Here is a 14,749-nt window from a genome sequence, read left to right on the forward strand (position 1 = left end):
GGCAATCTATGTATTTTTTAGGAAGAAGCTTCTCAACTTAGGTAGATAATTCAAGGAAGTCAGGGCATCTGACTGCTTATCCGGTGGACAAATGGTGCAAACTGCCTCTAGATGCTTCCTGAGTAAAGATGGATGATATCGAACTTGCTCTCTCCCTCCCTGTATCCTACAAATCATGTTTTGTTGACAAGTTTCCTAGCTATGCCAAGGATGAGTGTTTCAAAGACAATTCTTTTTAATTAGAGAAATTTGACAGTACATAGTTTGATGTAGTGTATTGGCAACTTGCAGGTACAAACATCCATTGTACCTTCATTGACATGAAAAAAAAATTGTTGAAACTGGCAAGATTCAGAAGAAAACTTTGCTGGGGGTCAGATGCAAAAATAATAAAGATGAATGACCGCTTTACATGCATTTCTTACTTAGCATGGTCCTAGGGACACATTTTAATTGATTGATAATTTTTAGAAATATATTTTACCATTGTGTGATCTCATGTTTTGAGACACTGCAACTATAGACAATCTAATTAGAGTTCAATTGAATGGGCTATCAAATTTGAAATACTTTTAATTATTTTCTTTCTAATCATTACCTTCAGTTCTTGTTATGTCAAATTTCCTATCTCCTACAACCATTGAGGCGGTTCTCAGTTAGTGAATCTTCTTCTATGGCAAGAGGAACAGAGTACACTTCATTAGCAACATGACTGTCTTTGGCCTCTTCTCTTTCATATTAGGAGCTGATACTTTGGAAATTTCTAGTCAAGTTGAAGTATTTTTTTCTTAGTTGAGAATGTGTAGAGAGCCACTGTATCCCTGACATCTCAGTGAGGACTCAGAGTGAAACGTGGGCTACTGAGAGATGAGATTATACTCTTGTGGAAGAGCTACTTTCTCTATTCTCTCAATTCAACTTCTTGGTCATTTGGCTTATGGTCTCCTGTTTAGCGCTTCTTTGAAAGCATAGATATGTTTGGTATGGAATTTAGGCATGTGGTTTCAAGCCTATTTATTTTGGTGGATTCTTACCCTATGGAAAAACCTTTTTATACTCTTTGTTGCTTTGATGATAGTAGTCTCTGTGTCCCTTTCTCTTAGATTCTTTTACTCCTGTTAGAGCAAGAATTCGACCAGAACAACTAAAACAACTCCCAATAGGAATGTAACTCAAGAAGGTGATGTAGTTTGCTGTAATGCCCACTGACCTCGACTAAAGATCTTACACTACATTCTGTCTTTCCACTGTGGTGAGAGGAAAAGGACACAACACTTTCTTCCACAATTACTAGTACACAGGCACACTCTGCCTGAATCTCTCATCTATTCTCTAGCTAAGCTGAAAAAGAATGGCAGAATTGGACTCGAGAAGAATGTGTGTGACTCAAGACTTCCTTTAGAATGGATTATATATAGGGGTGTGTTTTTAGTTTTGTTTTGAACTTAAGTTGAGTATAAATTTCTATTCAGCATTATTCTATATGATCTGGATTTATGTTTTGTGAAGAGAATATGAAAGAATTGAAATAGAGAAATCCAATAAATTATTATTCATGAATAATTTGAGATTTTTCTGAAATTGTTTGATACTATCAAAACAGAAACTATTATTTGCTTAGATTCTAGTATTTTCACATTCCATGTACTCAGTGTAATCAGTGGAAATCACAAGACAAGGAAAAGGCAAATCATATACTGATGTTATAATAAAAGTACGATGTGCTCCACAAGAAAATGAGGAAGGGAAACAGTATCCTGGTATTGTAGTAAATGAAGAGTTTTTCTTTCTCCCGTTTAAAGATGCATGACTCAGACATCATTATCACTACACTTGGCAGGACAAACAATCTGAAAGATTCATAACCACAGCAACTAATTATCAGAGCTATTTCTCATTGTGCTTGAGGTTAGACGAATTAAATAAAACAGCAAAATTGGAAATTCCCTCAGAGTCTAGCACTTATTCACTCTCACTGTGCTGCTTACACTCTTTGGACATAACAATACAAATAACCACAAAATAAACAAATAAATAAGCACAGATAAATAAATATGCATAATACTTTTTATAAGGCAATGTTTAGGAGGAATACTGAGAAAGGTATTTGTCCTACTCATTTGGGCTCAGGACAGACATGTTGACAGGAAGAAGCTACAAAATTCCAAGGAGTTGCATAAATCACAACAATCAAAAAATAGAACAGGCTCGTACTGACCTTCAGCCAGTCTGTTCCAGCGCCATGGCGCCTTCCAGGAAGTTCTTCGTTGGGGGCAACTGGAAGATGAATGGAAGGAAGAAGTGCCTGGGAGAACTCATTTGCACCCTAAATGCGGCTAAGGTGCCGGCACACACCGAGGTGGTTTGTGCACCCCCCACCGCCTACATCGACTTCGCCAGGCAGAAGCTAGTTCCCAAGATTGCTGTGGCTGTGCAGAACTGCTACAAAGTGACCAATGGGGCCTTCACTGGGGAGATCAGCCCTGGCATGATCAAAGACTTAGGAGCCGCATGGGTAGTGCTGGGGCACTCGGAGAAAAGGCACGTCTTCGGGGAGTCCGATGAGATGATTGGGCAGAAAGTAGCCCATGCCCTATCCGAGGGGCTTGGAGTGATCGCCTGCATTGGGGAGAAGTGAGATGAAAGGGAAGCCGGCATCACCGAGAAGGTTGTTTTCGAGCAAACCAAGGTCATCGCAGATAATGTGAAGGACTGGAGCAAAGTGGTCCTGGCCTATGAACCTGTATGGGCCATTGGTACTGGAAAGACGGCAACACCTCAACAGGCCCAGGAAGTGCATGAGAAGCTTCGGGGTTGGCTGAAATGCAATGTCTCTGATGCGGTGGCTCAGAGCACCCGAATCATTTATGAAGGTTCAGTGACTGGAGCAACGTGCAAAGAGCTGGCAAGCCAGCCTGATGTGGACGGCTTCCTCGTGGGCGGGGCTTCCCTCAAGCCTGAATTTGTGGACATCATCAATGCCAAACAATAAGCACCGTCCATGTGCCCTGCCCTCTGCCAGGCCAGGACTAGGTTGCCCAGAAGCTTAGGAACAGCTCCTACCAGTCACATGCTCCTGATGTCATCAGCCTCATCTTGTGTCCTAATCCATGCTGGTACCTTCCTGAACCTTTTCCACCTCCCTGTAATGGTTGGGACTAGGCCAATCCCTTTACCACCTAAGAATGAAATACATCACCTGTTTCACCAAGGCTCGGGGAGGAGGGCTGAACGAGTGGAACTGATTCTGTCCCTTCAGGTGAGGCAGGAAAGTGAAATCACCTTTCCTTCCCTTCTCAGTGTATACTGAAGTCGAGATCCCCTGGCCCTAAGAGGCCGGGCATGTTCCCCTCGCCCACAGTGCTGAAGCCCTAGTATCATGTTTGTGAACCATCTTACATGTAAGGGAAATAAACACCTGTCCCTAAAAAAAAAAAAAATAGAACAAAGTCTTCCCATGTAGGTTAGGTTCTACTTGTGGGATCTTCCATGGTTATTTCCAGATCTATTGAAGACAACTTATTTGAAATCTGAGCCTCAGAACTCAAAGCAGGCAGGGAGCTTACATTGGCTTTACTGTGTAGTGCTCTTCGCTTTATTTTTTCCTTCCACTTTCCTTTGGTTTTAAAGATTTCAGTCATTTTTATTCATTTCAACAGCAGGTGTGAAATAGTAGGCTGTCATCTGCCTTTTTGTAGTGCTGCAAGCCAAAATTATAAATGGGTTGACATTAATGGTAGTCCAGAATTTAGTGCTGTGTTGGTAGACGGTATTGAAAATGTTTTCATATGACAGATGAAATGCCGGCTACTGAAACTTCAGTGAGACTAGCTGGATACGTGTGACAGGTGGTGGGTTTTTTTTTTTTTTTTATCTTTCTTGTTGGTATCCAGTTTATCTCGAGTTCCTTCAACTTCATACTCTATTTTTCTTTCTCTATTTTCTCTGATGTTAAATTTTTTCATCCCATATCATTGCTTCTAGTATTAGACATAGTTTAATAACTCAAAAGAAGTGAGTGTGCTCTTTAAGGCAAATGGACTGCAATAAGAATGTAAGTTCCTTTTCAGTCTCCTCTAGCAGGGAAAGTACTAAGCATTCAGAAACCTTCTGTAATTTTTTTCAGTATGCAATTGCACACATTCACAAGTTGACAACCTGGTTAAAGTGTTCTCTGGGGGTACAGATTGACTGACAGGAAGAATTTCCCATGTCCTATCTATAGTTTCATTGCAGAAAGTGCTTGATCTGTATTTGTGGAATGCTGGTTAAACAAAGACAGGAGAATTTCTGTTCTAAAATTTTCCTGGGGAGCTTCAGAGTGTACTTCTTTCCTCATGATAGTTCCAGGTTCTGGGGTCTTAATTAATTAATTTTACTTATCTGTTAAAAGTATTATTCTGTTAGGACACACAAGGAATGAACATAAATATGAAAGTGGTTATTATATACTTAAGAGCTTTTCAAGAATTCTGAGTTTCAAATATCTCCTTGTGGTTTTATCTGCCTCCACCTAGGTCAGAATTTATTTCCTAGCAACTCATTTATAACATTTTCAAGTACAAGATTCTTTCCCACATCTCTGACACGTGAAAACAGAAAAGCACAAGTTGGTAAGGCACCTGCAGAGCGATGAGGCTCCCCTTTGGGCATGAGGCTTCTGGGGAGCTGCTCACATGTCTTTTAAGACATTTCTCAAAAGTTTGCTTGCATACATGATGAGGTGATAGTTTGGAATCTTCTATAGTGTGCTTTTAGGTTAGCCAGACTATACTGAGAGGTTGAAAAGGCATCTCTACACACACAATGCGCAAAATCCTCCAGAGATACCAAGTCACTTTTCAGCTTTGAAGAGAACCAACTTTTCATTTCACACAGGCACAGACTTTTAAAATTTTCTCAGTCCAAATTTCTGTTTTCCAGAAGTTAAAATGCGGGAGAACTTCAAGTACAGTCATACCTTGTGACTTCAAAGACTGCAGTAACATATGAAATGTTACAGGTCATTGTCAACCCACTTGATTTGTAGCATAGACAGCCCAGAGCTGTCCGTCCTAGAATGAAGAAACTGTCCAGAGTTCTCCCTGCAACCTTACTCTCAATTATTTAATGTAAGCTATGTTCCTGAGCTATGTATGGTACAAATAGTAGGCTAGCCCAATAAGAAATTGTCAAACCCAATGACATACACATACAAGAACACTAAAGAAACTCAGCAGTGTGTGAGTGTGTGTGTGTGTATGCGTGTGTGTGTGTGTAACAATAATTAGAGGAAGAGAGATTATGACTTTGAGGGGAAATAAGAATTATGGAAGGAGCTGGAGGGAAAAAAGGAAAGGTAGAAAATGATATAATTGTGTTTTAATTAAAACAGTTGCTATTTTCTGTACTGTTAAATGTTATATTTGGATAGTCAAAATATATTTTTCAGATAATTTAAGATGTTATTTGATTTTTGTCCTTACATATGGGAAATATTGTTGCTTTTACTTACTAAAATGTCTACTTTAAGATTAACTCTTAATAATTTTTCTCTAAAGAATCTGAAAGCTTATCTTTCCATAATGTATTAGAAAGGAAATACATTTAAATGAAAAATTCTCAATTTATTTCTTTGTAAGGTTTTTAGGTTTTATTTAAGATGTTTGATAGTTGTCTAAATAATCTCAGGTTTAATAGTCAATATTGGTCAGGTGCATGGTATATAAAATGAAGTTTTTAATTGTCAAAAAAAAGGCAATGTAGGACAATGAAGAAAGCACTTAGGAGAAGGGGTAGTAAATGAGGTGAGGTGGATAGAAAATGTAGGTAAATGCCTGAAGTCACACTGCTTAGAAAACTAAGAAGAGGTCTTCTGACTGTTGTGAGCATAGTCTGTTCACTGCACTAAGATAAACTACACAAAGAACTCACAAAGATGGCATTTGGTGTAGCCTAAGTGGGAATGCCAAGGTCTAAGCATAAGAGAGCATTTCAGCATGAGAAACAGCTTTAATACATGACAACATGAAGCTGGGAGACAAACTAGAGGGGTGGGGAATTTAAGAAGCTCTGTTAGAGTTAAGTAGGGTATACAGGGTTAAGCTTTAGAGCACCAGTCCTAAAAACTGGTTTCAGGTCAGGATGTGAAGGCCGTGAATTATTGGGGGAATTGTATTTTATTTTGCAGGTGAAGATATGCCTAAAAGAATAAAGGAGCAGTCATGCTTCGTGTTCAGAAGCATGTGTGATGGAGAGATTCTTCAGTTGAGGAATCAAAAGAGAGGGGAATTAAAATTTAAAAGAGAAAAAGCAGGATATGGAAGGTCTTTGATTATTATGAATCTTGTATTTATTTACTTCTAACAGGATGGTTCTATTAATTTAGAGCACTCTTTGACTTGAGCTCTTTTCCTGTCATGTCACTTTATTTAATATATACATTCTACATTTTTTGGTTCTAAAATGATATATGCAAATTTCATTTCAGAAGAGTTGTATAAGTCTAAGCAATATCTTGGGGTCGACAATGTCAGAAACATTGAGTATTGTTGAAATAAGGAGCGGCGGGGCTGCATCCCCAGCACCCGGGCGCCCGCATGGCTAGCTTTACCTGAAATAATTACACAGAAACTGTATTCTTTTAAACACCGCTTGGCCCATTTCTATCTAGCCTCTTCTAGGCTAGCTCTCGTACCTGGACTAGACCATTTCTAATAATCTGTTGTAGCCCACGAGCTGGCTTACCAGGAATGATCTTAACCTGCGTCTGCCTGGAGTAGGAGAATCATGGCGACTCCCTGACTCAGCTTCTTTCCCCCAGCATTCTATTCTGTTTACTCTTCCCACCTATGTTTTAACCTATGAGGGCCAAGCAGTTTCTTTATTGCTTAACCAATGAAATCAACAGATTGATATATGACACTCCCCCATCAGAGTATATCTTAGAATTTTCCAAGGCAATTAGTCCCTGTCATAAGAAATAAAAACGTCATATAATGAAGGTGAAATATTTGGAAAAGATGTCTGAGAATGATCACCTTTAAATGAATTATACCACATTGGCAGGTGTATTGCTTGTGAGAATTTTATAATATTCTCTTCAATCATCATATGGTAAGACATACAAATGGGAAGAAGAAAGTTCCTAATGTTGTGAGGGAAATGTCTGAATTTATGTAACATTTGTCATCAGATTATGTGGCATGGTGCTTGGAAAGATAGTTCATCAGTTAAGACTATTTGTGTTCTTTCAGATGACCTAGGTTTAGTACCCACAGTACTAAGGTCAGGCCTATAACTTCAGCTTTAAAGAATCTGATTTTGTGGGTGTTTATGTGTGTGTATGTGTCTGTTTATACAAAGGGAGACACATAAATAAAATTAAATGAAACAAACAGAATAATATAAAAGTATATAGTAGAGGATGAATGGCTTTTGACTCACACAGTTTACTGCAAGGCTCCATCACCTTGTCACTCTAATAACTCTTAGTTTAGATGATTTTAGAAGGAAAGACTTATAACTGAGGAAGAGGAGGAAGAGATCAGAGGCGGAGAAGTTAACCAGGAGTTGAGAAAAGTTCATCCTTCTTTCTCCCAAATTAATACACAATGATATCCTAATCAGTTATATTGATATTGTTACTCATTTGCATGTTTTGGGGGTAACATTTGCATGAAATTATCATATCATACAGCACTGTAAACTTGAAGTTAATGATATTCGGAATATTGTAGAAAAAGAATAGAAAGAAAGACTAATTGATTTGCATTAGAATTCGAGTTTCACAGAAACAAGACACTTGTACTGAATTTTAAAGTATTGAGTTCTCTTTACTATATGGACAAAGGCAAGGTAGGAGGTCTTTCTTGAAAGTGTAGTGTGACATATTCTAATAAAGATACATGACAAATACTGAAAACTGGAGCAAAGGATGATATAAAATAAAAAGGAAACATGTAGACCAGTGCTCTGACAATTCATGGCTACCAACCAATGATTTTAGCTGATTATTTCAATTCCATAGGGTAGCACTGAAGATTTAAACAGTTATGGATAAGCTACAGAAATGTTACATAAAGTTACACAAGAACATGAGCATTTAATCTGTGACAATGTAAGCGTACCACCATCTTCATCTGGTAGAAACTTCTCTCATCCTAGTCCTTTTGTTTGAAGATAATGAAAAGAAGATAATTCCTTGACAATAACAAAATAAGATGATAGTTATGAATTATGAAAACTTTAAATTTGAAGGGACAAGTACCTACAGAATGTCTCTCTGAGATTTAAGTAATAGTTTAATTAATTGTGTAACCAAATGAATAAATAAAAAAAATCTTAAATACAAATAATAAATGCTGTTTTCAGAAGGAATGGAGGATTTCCTAAGTAAAGCAACACATTGTTGATTTTTGCTGTTGCTTTCTGAAGAAGGTAACTGGAAGGGGCACTTGTTGAAATAAATGTTGCCTTCAAAGGTTATCATAATAAGTCAACAGACATATAATGCATGCTACTTGTAAAAACACAAAAAATACCATAATCTGTGGGGTTTGACAACTGGAATTTTGATTCCTTTGAATTTCTTAAGACAATAAATCCTCTGAAATGTTGGATCATCTGGGATATCTGCTCCTATTGGAGATTTTGATCAAATCTGATTTTTCTTAACCCAGAATGAATCCACAGCCTCTCATTTTCTGTGGAAATGAAAGAAAAACCTCTACTCCAAAGTAAAATAACTTTTGAATAAATTTTGAAGTCAAGGCATATTTAAAATGTATATGTTGAGTTAATCCAGAAGCAGTTATAATCAAATGTCTTTTAGCAGCTGTTGTTCCTTCCTTAGCAGTCAAACAATTCAAAGACGACACAATAATATACAGTATCCAGATTCTCTGTGTATTTCCATCTTTATGTGACTTATTTTTTTACTCTATTACTTTTTATACAAGTTTAATAAGTATTTTTATTATCTTTACTCCTCTAATCTATGACTATTTGTACTCTTTTATATTATATTTATTATTTCTTTAGTCTTTTTTCTCTCCCCATAAAAAAAAAGAAAGAAAGAGAAAGAGAAGTTGGATGTGGTAGGACACAATTTTAATCCCAGCACTTGGGAGGCAGAGGCAGGCAGATCTTTGTGAGTTCAAGAACAGCCTAGTCTACAAATCAAATTCTAGGTCACACAAAGATAAACAAAGAAACCCTGTCTCAAAACACCAAAAATTAAAAATAAAAAAAATGGAATTTAAAATAAAGCCAGATAAAGATAGAAAATACACAGAGAATCTGGATACTGTATGCTATTGACTGCTAAGGAAGATGCATCAGATGCTGGATTAATCCAACATATATATTTTGAAAATGCCTTGATTTCAAAATTGAAGTCAAAAGATATGCTACTTTGGAGAAGAGGTTTTTTTTGTTTTTGTTTTTGTTTTTTTTTGTTGTTGTTTTTGTTTTTGCTTCCACAGGAAGTGAGAGACTGTGAACTCAATCTGGGTTAAGAAAAATCAGGTTTGATCAAGGAAGACCCCCTGAAAAATCTCCAATATCAGTGGATGCCCCAAATGATTCAACAATTCAGAGGACCTCTGCTGGAGTTTCTTCTGAGTTCTATATCCAGAACATCTTCAAAACTGCTGGCTTAGATGATCAAGTCTCACAGAATAACCCAATCAGAACTTGACCATAATTATAAATTTTATTTAGGTTCCCATAAGATTATCAGCGCCCCCTCCCCCATCAGTACAAAGTAGTCTAGAAAACAATGCCTGCATCCCCCCCCCCCAATGGATTCTGGGTGTTTGACTTTGTTTAGAGTGTTGGTTACAAGTTTTCATGGATAATGGTCAGGAAAAAAGCTAAACAAAGGAGATTAGTTCCACAGCTAAGGTTTTGAAACAAAAGAAGAGGGGAGTTCTGTGGGACAATGGTCTTGTACCCTGTAAAGATTTATAAGTTGTACTGGTTTAATAAAATGCTGATTGGCCAGTAGCCAGGTGGGAAGTATAGGCATGGCAACCAGAACAGAAGAATTTTGGGAAGAGAAAAGGCTTAGTCCTCAGTTGTCACCCAGACCAAGAGGAAGCAAGAAGAGAATGCCTCACTGATAAAGGGTACCAAGCCACATGTCTACCACAGATAGAAATTATGTGTTACTGTAAAATGTAAGAGTTAATAAGAAGCCTGAGCTAATAGGCCAACCAGTTTATAATTAATGTATACCTCTGTGTGTTTCTTTGAGACTGAACAGCTGCAGGACTGAGCAGGACAGGAATCTCCATCAACAAAGAAGTGCCAAATTAAGGTGCTAGCTGGTGTTTTTTATGAGTCCCTTTTCTTATGATGTGTCCATGAACACTTAATTGCATGTGTCTTTATAAGGCCTATTGGAACATTCCTGACATTTTCCTGCACTTTTGAGGAACCTATTTATTTAGATTAGCAACTTGTCCTTGTGATCTTATTTAATCTTAACTATCCATTTAAATGAACAATATTCAAATATTGTCACTTTATACATTACAGCTTTAACAAATGAACTTGGATGGGGGATAAATAAGTTAATAACAGACGAATTAGAGTTTTTGTTATGTTTTGCATTTTATTTCATTAAAGCTTTTCTAAGCCATGGAATGAATATATTAATAAATTGACCCAGATATAGATTTTAGGATGTAACAAAAATTTTATGTTTACTATCTCCTAGATTTTTTTCTAAATTACTATTTGTCTAATATATTCTCAGTATTAGGGTAAACTGAGGTGGGAGAATGATTTGAGCAAGGAATGAATCATGCCTACCTTTTGAGCCATGGCTTCAGTGCTCTATAAAAGCACTGGTACTATCCAGGTAGAAGGTAAGAATCACAGAACAGAGTTCCCTGTCTCCCCTGTGAGCAATAAGAGTGTGCACACTGATAGTAGTGAGGCATCCTTAAGATTTAATGTTTCCAAATTAAAGAAATGAAGTAAAGGATGCTATCGGGCTCAGCGTGTGACACATGCACAGGTCTAGTGCCTGCTTTCTTTCTTTAACTCATGGTAGAACCACATGGCCTCCCAGGGACAGAGAAATAAGCATCACAAGGAACCCAGACCACAGAGATTTATGAGGTACTATAGTCACTGCTTGGGGGAGGGCAGGGCAGTGCTTTAGCTTAAGATGTTTAAAACCTGGCTGCAAGAGAAGCAAGGAAGTACACCTCGGGGAACAATTCGCTGCCAGGTTCTAAGGGAGGGAAAAATGACTTAACGGCACTTTCACTGTCTCAACTTTGGTGATTTTTTTCCTGGTAAGCAGATATCTTCTGTAATTCCCTTTGTAAATAGACCCATAAGATAGCAATATGCCTTCCTGTGACTCGACTTGTATAAATCACTATTGCGGCTTTTGACTCACAGAGTTAGAAATTCGTCATTGAGGAATGAAATAAACCAGGTAGACTAAGCTAAACATTATTTCTTTGCCTAAAGTCCTGGATAAATCAGGTCCAGCTCAGGGGTTCAGAGATGATGTAGGGTTCTAGGAATTGTGAAGTTCACACAGCTCAAAAGCTGGTAAAAGCTTCCAGGGTATCAAGAACTCCTGACAAAGTTGAACACATGTTCTTAAGGTACGATTAACCATTTTTTACAGAATACACCCCAAAGTGGTATTGCTGGGTCTTGAGGTAGGTTGTTTACTAATTTCCTGAGAAATCACCATACTGATTTTCAATGTGGCAAAATTCTTTACATATGAGGGCCCTTGTGACTAATATGAAATGTCCTTCTCTGTCTCTTTTGATTGATTTTAGTTTGAAATCTATTTTGTTAGATATTAGTAAATACACAGGCTTGTTTCTTAGGTCCATTTGACTGGAAATTATTTTTTCTGTTCCTTTATTCTGAGGTGATGTCTGTCTTTGAGGTTTAGGTATGTTTCTTGTATGCAGCTCAATAATGGATCCTTTTTTCCCTATACAATCTGATTGCCTCTGTCTTTTTATAGGTGAGCTGAATCCTTTTATATTAAGGGATATTAATGGCCAGTTATTCATATTTCCTATACTTTAGTTTACATTGTTAGTGATGTTATTGTGTGCATTTTTCCCTTCTTTGAAATTTGCTGCTGTGAAATAATCCATTGTCTGTGTTTTTGTGGATATAACTAACTTCTTTGGGTGAGAGTTTTCCTTCTAGTACTTTGTATAGGGCTGGGTTTGTGGCTAGGTTTTGGTTAAATATGGTTATTTTATGGAATATCTTATTTTGTCCATCTGTGGTGATTGAAAGCTTTGCTGGCTATTGTACTGTGGGCTGGCATCTTTGGTTTCTTAATGTATGTAAAACGTTTGACCAGGACCTTATGGCTTTCATTGTTTTCACTGAGAAGTCAGGTATAATTTTGATAGGTCTGCCTTTAGATGTTACTTGGCCTTTTTCATTACAGCTCTTAATATTTTTTCTTTATTCTGTATGTTTAGTGTTTTGATTATTATGTGGTGAGAGGACTTTTTTCTTTTCTTTTTTTTTTCCATTCTGCCTAATTGGTGTTCTGTAAGCTGCTTCTTGTATCTTCATATGCATACCTTTCTTTAGGTTAGGAGGTTTTCTTCTATGATTTTATTGAATATATTTTCTGTGCTTTTGAGTTCAGGTTCTTCTCCTTCTGTTCCTATTATTTTTAGGTTTGGTCTTTTCATGGTGTCTCATATTTCCCTGATGTTTTGTGGTAAACTACTGTTAGATTTAACATTTTCTTTGACTAATAATTCTATTTCCTCCATCTTATCATCAATGCTCGGGATTTTCTCTTTCATCTCCTGTATTCTCATATTTATGCTTACACTTGTAATTCCTAATCATTTTCCCATTTCCAGAAGTCCCTAAGTTTGTGTTTTCTTTTTTGTCTCTATGTTGGTTTTCAAGTGTTGAATTGTTTCTTTCACTTGTTTGATTGTTTTTTCTTCTTTTTTTTTAAGGGATTTTTGATTTCTTCCAATTTTTACTTGTCGTTTCCTCCATTTCTTTGAGAGAATTTTTTATTTCCTCTTTAAGGGCCTCAAATATTCTCCTAAAGTTTTTAATTGTTTTTCGGTCATTTTCTTCTGCTTCTTCTGTATTGGGTTGTTCAAGTCTTGCTGTTTTAGAGTCACTGGCTTTTGTTGGTGTCGTGTTGCTCATTGTGGTATTGTGTTCTTACCTGTCTACTGATCTTTTCCTCTGATTGGTGTAATTGGGGTTATGTCTCTGGTAATCACGCCTCCAGGTGCTAGTAGATCCATCGCTCAGATGGTTTCTCCTCATAGTGGAGTTGGGACCATGGTTCCAGTCAACCCTGTTGTTGTTCTGTTTTCCCAGAGGTCACTCTGAAATCCCAAATGTTATTCACGCCTCTTTCCATGGAGGTCACTTACTTGGGTCTACTCTTACAGAGGTAGCAGGCCTGGGCCTACTCCCATAGATGTCACTTGCTTGGGCCTGCTCCTGCTCCCTGCTGAGGTCACTGGCTTAGGCCTGCAGTCCTGCACTATTCTTTCAATGGGCATCTACAATGTCTACTTCTTGTACTTTTCTACTGATTACAATATGGTAGGGACAAAAGAGAATGTATTATAGATTTTACTATCAAACATCCAGGAAACAAATATCTTTCCATCTAATCTAAACATTCTAGATCTGAAAGGTTCATTTTTTTTTTTGGTTTATTTCATGGAGCTGGCATAAAACTGATGCAAAGCTAGATAAGAAACATATGTATGGAAATATATGTGCACTCAAGCTTCTTTATTTGCATAAACATATGATAGAATTACCAAAGTTCTAATGCAGAAGTAAAATCATCAACCAAGAAAACTTTGTATTACATCAAAAGATGAACATATAACATGGGCTATTGAATTTACACCCGGATGATTATTATTAGAAAAACAGGGACATAAAGAAGAAATATGCCACTTATCAGGTAACATTAATACAGCATTTTCTATTTTCAGTGGTTTTCCTTGTTCCACAACTTCCCATTGTTAATGGTAGAATGCCTTATCCAGTTGCAGTGTTTGATTGTGAAGAAATAGGTAAGTATGGTTTTGTTTAAGTTGGTTGGGACATCAGAGCATACCCTAGAAGATGACTGGGCACTCTGATTTTCCCTCTCTCTTGCTCTATGTGGTGATTTGAAAGAAAATAACTTCCAATGTTTGTGACATTATTAGGAGGTGTGGCCCTGTTGAAGTAGGTGTGGTCTTGTCAGAGGAATATGTCACTGTGGGGTTGGGCTTTGAGGTCTCTTTTGCTCAAGCTTCCCAAAGTGTAACACAAAGTCCACTTTCTGATGCCTTCTGGTCAATCTGTAACCAGTACCTTGTCTTCCTGCTCACTGCCATGCTCAGACCATGATGATAATGATTGAACTCCTGAAATTTTAAGTGAGCCACCCCAATTAAATGCCTTTCTTTATAAGAGTTGCCATGGTAATGATGTCTCGCCACAGCAATAGAAACCCTAACAAACTCTATTAAGATGTGTAAGTACTTAGTTCTACCATCTTCCCACAAAATGTTTCTCTGCCTAACCACAAATTCAAAGCAGCAGGGCCAACTAATCATGGAGTACAAACTCCAAAACTTTGCAATCAAGCAAGTCTTTTGTTTTTATACCTTGACTGTATTAGATTCTTTTTATGGTGATGAAAAACTGACGAATACAGTGTCATAAAGAAAATGTCAGTGGAATTTACAGATTATAAGACTGTTTACTTCAAAAAAAGTAA

At 37.3% G+C, this 14,749-nt stretch overlaps 1 pseudogene; it reads left to right on the forward strand.

Annotated features, from left to right (window-relative positions):
* Window positions 1-2,218: 2,218 nt before the first annotated feature.
* On the forward strand, window positions 2,219-3,075 carry LOC121441909 (annotated as a pseudogene).
* The last annotated feature ends 11,674 nt before the right edge of the window (window positions 3,076-14,749 follow it).

This window comes from Microtus oregoni, unplaced genomic scaffold (assembly GCF_018167655.1).
Source record: "Microtus oregoni isolate MIOR12 unplaced genomic scaffold, Mior012 000083F_ref0000379, whole genome shotgun sequence".
NCBI lineage: Eukaryota > Metazoa > Chordata > Mammalia > Rodentia > Cricetidae > Microtus > Microtus oregoni.